The 4,957-nt window shown below is 48.2% G+C and overlaps 1 protein-coding gene across 15 annotated transcripts in view; it reads left to right on the plus strand.

Moving 5' to 3' along the window:
* Positions 1 to 4,066: 4,066 nt before the first annotated feature.
* SFMBT1 (Scm like with four mbt domains 1) overlaps positions 4,067 to 4,957 on the plus strand; it is a 96,695-nt gene continuing 95,804 nt past the window's right edge. For 8 of the 15 annotated variants that reach the window (XM_039867464.1, XM_039867465.1, XM_039867468.1 and 5 more), the window contains exon 1: positions 4,501 to 4,751. The gene's annotated coding sequence lies outside the window, so the exon portion shown is untranslated. Of the gene's footprint in view, positions 4,085 to 4,490; positions 4,752 to 4,957 lie in introns of those variants that run through there. The other 7 variants (XM_039867479.1, XM_039867478.1, XM_039867472.1 and 4 more) reach the window with 4 other exon arrangements.

Below are 4,957 nucleotides of genomic sequence, written 5' to 3' on the forward strand. Positions count from 1 at the left end.
GGGCATTCATATGGGATGGTCAAAAAACTGACACTTTGGTCAGTGAGGAGAGGGGGTTATAACCCCCACCCCAGATAGCTAGTAGGGAATGGAGACAGCAATGGGAATGGCCAGGGTGCTTCATGGGTATGCAAAGCTCTGGTCTTGGATGCTGACAGCTGACCCAAGAGCCACCCTCTCATCCACCTACTGCCTGTCAGAGAAAAGGCCAGACTCATGGTAAATGGGACAAGCACATATCTGCTCTCAGGGGGACTGATATTTATCTGTGGGATTAGACAGGGTGACAGAACCCAAACAAATAACAAACAAATACAGATATAAATTATAAATACAGTTGCGAAGGAAACGACTAGGGGGAGAGAGAGAGAGCACCTGTTTAGATGGGGTGGACAGGCAAGGTTCTCCGAGGAGACCGCCTTGTTGAATAGGTACTGGAACAATGAGAGGGTACCAACTATATGAAGGTGGGTGCAGAAGGTGGGATGGAGAAAGTGCCAGGCAGTGGGAACAGTGTGTGCAAGGGCTCTGAGGTGGGAATGGAAAGGAGACAGGTATAATTAAACTGCAGTAAAAAAAGGCAGGTGAGCGGTAACAGGTGAGTTTGGAGGTGAGCAGGGACAGTCTTATAAGCCAGAGTAAGTCTTCTGGACTTATTCAAAATGCAACAGGAAGCGTTGGCAGGCTTTTAAACCTGGGTGTGCCATGACCAGAAGTCAGTTTTTTCCATGCTCCTCTGGGGGCTGCCTCTTCTGTGACTAACTCCCACCCTGAATTTCCACACAGCAGAGTGGTTGAGGAGCTAGCATGCCTGGTTTGAGGCCTAGCTCTGCCTCTAAGGGTAACCTAGAAGCTCCCAGCTTGCTCTCTGCCTGTAGGGAATGACATAATTACCCTGACGGATGTTGCAAAGGCTAAAGGAGATTTCATCTATGTACATACACATAGGGCCTGGAACAAGGCAGACTCAAATGGTAGTTTTCAACTGTTCCCTGGGCTCTCTGCTCTTCCTTTTCCTCAGAGATCATGAAGGTGAGCAGTGGAGAGAGGCTGGAGTCAACGAAAAAACTGGCTTCTGTTTGAATTTAAAAAATTCAAACAGATTGGGAAAATGAAATATCATAGGTTATTTGATCTGTTTAAATTAATTCATAAGTTTAATCAACTCCATGTAAAAATTTCAATTCTTTTGGAACTTAAAATATCCGTAGTGACAGCTGACATTTACTGAGCATTTACTATGTGCCAATCATTGAGCTGGTGAGACAAGTGTTACTCTTATCTCCATTTTATAGACTAAGACCCTAAGGCCTCGAGGGGATAAACAACTTGCCAAGGTCACGGGGCTGGTAAGCATTGAACCTGGATAGTTCCATCTCCAAAGCCAGCACTCTTAACCCCTAATTACCTGGAATGTGCACAGACACAAACCAGTGTGGTTACTATGTGATATTCTGAATAAAAGAGATGCAATGAGGGAAATCTGTCTATGTTAGATGCTATTTTATAAAACAATATTTAGATCCATATGATGTCTGCCCAAACTGATGTTAATGAAAAGAAATGGAGACTTCAGAAATAGATTGACCCAAGATATGAAAGCAACCTAAGTGCCCAACAATAGACAATTTGATAAAGAAAATGTAGTATATACATACAGTGGAATATTTCTTGACCATAAAAAAGAATGAAATCTTACCATTTGTGACAACATAGATGGACCTAGAGGGTATTATGCTAATAAAATAAGTCACAAAGAGAAAGACAAATACCATATGACTTCACTTATATGTGAAATCTAAAGAACAAAATAAATGAACAAACAAAACAGAAACAGACTAATAGACACAGAGAACTAACTGATGGTTGCCAGTTGGCTAGGGGGGGCAGGGTGGGGGGCTGGATGAAAAAGTTGAAAGGATTAATAAGTATAAATTAATAGTTACAAAATAGTCACAGAATAGGGTATATAGTCAATAATATTGTAATAACTATGTATAGTGTCAGACAGGTACTACACTTACTGGAGGTGAATCATTTTGTAAATGATATAAATGTTTAACTACATACAGTACATCTGAAACTAATATAAAATAGTATCAAATGTCAAAATTCAGAATAAATCAACCAACATCAGAAGCTTAGCATAAAAGTAGATTTTACTAAATGAAAGATAAGGGAAGAATTATTTAATCGATGATAACAGCATAAAAAAATAAAAACTGGTGATGTCGATGGTGAGTTAAACCTATATTTTACTCCACACAGTAAAATAAACTTGGGATGGATAATCATCAAAGAATTATTTAATGAAACTGTAGAAAATTAGTAGAAAATTAGTAGAAAATGAAACTGTAGAAAATTAGTAAAAAAGGAAACTGTAGAAAATTTGTAGAAAATTAGTAGAAAATGAAACTGTAGAAAATTAGTAGAAAATGAACTATCAGATGGGTGGAAGAAAGCTCACTTTGTCAGCACCGAAATAATAAAAAAATCACAAAGCAAAAGAATGATGAATTGAACATTAAACCAAAAAAGAACAATAGGCTGGGAAATATCTGCATCATTGATGATACAGGAATAATATCTATAACATGAAAAATGCTAAGTCAAAGTCAGAGGAGGTTCAAGTTCCCATAAGATGAATGAATATGAACAGATCATTCAAAGAAAGGGGAATACAGATAGTAAATACATGGAAAAACATTCATTTAAAAAGTCATCTAACAAATGCTAAAGTAACCTTGAACTACCAATAGACACTACTAAATTAGAAAGAAAAAAGAGATGGTACCCATTGCTTACAAATGTATGTTAAACTCCTTAAACTTGTTCCTGAGGGAAAGCAGAATGAATGGGCCAGCTCTTTGGGAAAATCCTTTGGCATTGTGGAGCAAGACAACTCTGCCTTTCCTTAGTCTTTCACTTGTATATTTGACTGCCAGGAATTTGTTCCAAGTGCAGAATTAAAAAATATATTAGTAAACGATTGTAAAGAACCCAAATATACCATATTAAGAGACTGAGTGAATGGATGAGGATACCTGCAGACCTTAAAAATGAATGATGTGAACAAAAGAAAAAAGTGAGAGTAGCAAACAAACGAGAATGTGTGGTTGCAACTATATAAAGACATACGTGTAAGGTGGGAGGTTCTATGCGTGAAAAGTTGCATTCCGTAGTAGTACTATGGATACTTTGTTCTTTTTACATTTTTCTTTCTTTCTTGTTGTCATGTTGTCTTTTCAGAGGTGTTAATTTTTTTTTTTTTTAAATCTGGATTTAAATCCAGCCCGCGGCGTGGCTTTGAGTTTGTAAAGTGGGGTGGTATTTCCCAGCGCGGCGGTGAGGTTAGTGGGAAGTGGCTTGAATCTGCCTCTGGCATCCTAGATCTCCTTTTTGAGGTGGGGGCGCCTCCTCCTTCCTGAAAACCAAGAGCCTTCAGCGCCCACACTGAGACCTTCTCACCCGGCCTGGGAGTCCGGGCATTCCTGGGTCTCCGCGGTGCAGGGGCTCACTGCTGGAGAGAACTTTTCAGAGCAGGTGGGGAGAGGGCTGTCCCAACCGCACCTGCGCTGGGTAGGTAAAGGGTGAGCTTGGAGAACATAACCGCCCATAGGCACCGCCGGTTTCGGGGCCGGTTTGCAGTCACCTTCGAGCTTTTGTCCCGAGCCTGGGCCCCTGGCTCTCCTGCTCAAATTCGGCAGCCGTCTTGTGCCCCCTCGCCGGGGCCCCGAGCGGCAGGAAAACTCGGATTTACATGACGCCTCCTGCGGAAGCCTGGAGACATCGGGTGCGCTGGGGGAGCCCGAGTCTGACTTCGCAGACGGGGAACTTGGATGCTAATTCAGGTCTCAAAGGACGCGCCAGACCCCGGACGTGGGCCAAGCGGAGGGACGCAGCCCTCTCTAGGGGCGACACGCGCCCATCTAGGATCTGACCGCCGCTCTGTCCGTTCGTTTGCTAATGCCATTTTGCCGGAGGCCGTCACGTGCGGACGACAGCGACTAGCTTTGCCCCAGCCTAGACGCCAGGACCGACCCGGGACGCCACTGGGTTTTCTGGGGTCCGTCCATAACCCGAGGTGAGGCGCTGGGGCCCATCCCTCGTGGGTCGGAGCAGGAACAGGGTGGGCTTTGGGTCTCTGTGGGCGCGTCCCCCTGTTCGGGCCCGTCAACGCGGGGCCGTAGCGGCGTCGGGGGACAGTGGTGCCGCTGCACGCCCTGCGCCACGGCCTTGGGGTATCCGCGGCAAGTTGTGAGCCGGTGGCATGAAGGGTGGAGGTGGCTGGCGGCGCTGGACCCCCAGCACCTCAGTCAGAGGACGCCTCGCCTACAGCGCGGCCCCAGCTGGGCCGGAGGACTCGCGGACGGGTTCGGGGAGGCCGTGCCGGGGGGCGCCACGCGCGCAGCGCGAGGGGCGCGGGCTGCCGGGAGGAGCGCGGATGGGGGGGGGGCGCGGGCGCATGCGCCCTGCACCCGTGCCATATTGGAATGAGTCGGAGCGCGGAGCGCCGCCGCTGCCGCCGCCGCCTCCGCCGGAGCGCGGGTGGAGGGGGGCGGGGAGAGCTGCCGGCCGCCCCGCTCCGCCAAGCCCAGCAGGAAGGAGGGCGCGAGCGGGCGGACGCAGGCGGTGCGAGCGAAAAAAGCGCCCGTGCAGGGGAGCGAGAAGAAGGAAAGAAAGAAAGAAAACGAGCGCGAGAGGGGGGAAAGCGAGCGATTGAGAAGCGTGCGCGCGAAAACTCCCGGCAGGTAAAAAAGCGGGGCTGCTGGCCGGGCCTTCCCGCGCGGCGGCCTGAAGGGGCGGTGGCGGCGCTGGGGCGGGAGACCGCGCGGCGCCCCCCTCGACGCAGCCGCTCAACTTTGCTAACGAAAACCGCCAGGAGCCGAAGGGCGGCGGGCGCGCGGGCTGAGGCGCCAACGGGCGGCGGCGGCACGTTGGGGGCGGGGGCGGGCGC

The sequence above is a fragment of the Pteropus medius genome, unplaced genomic scaffold (genome assembly GCF_902729225.1).
Source record: "Pteropus medius unplaced genomic scaffold, Ma_sr-lr_union100, whole genome shotgun sequence".
NCBI classification, from domain to species: Eukaryota; Metazoa; Chordata; class Mammalia; order Chiroptera; family Pteropodidae; genus Pteropus; species Pteropus medius.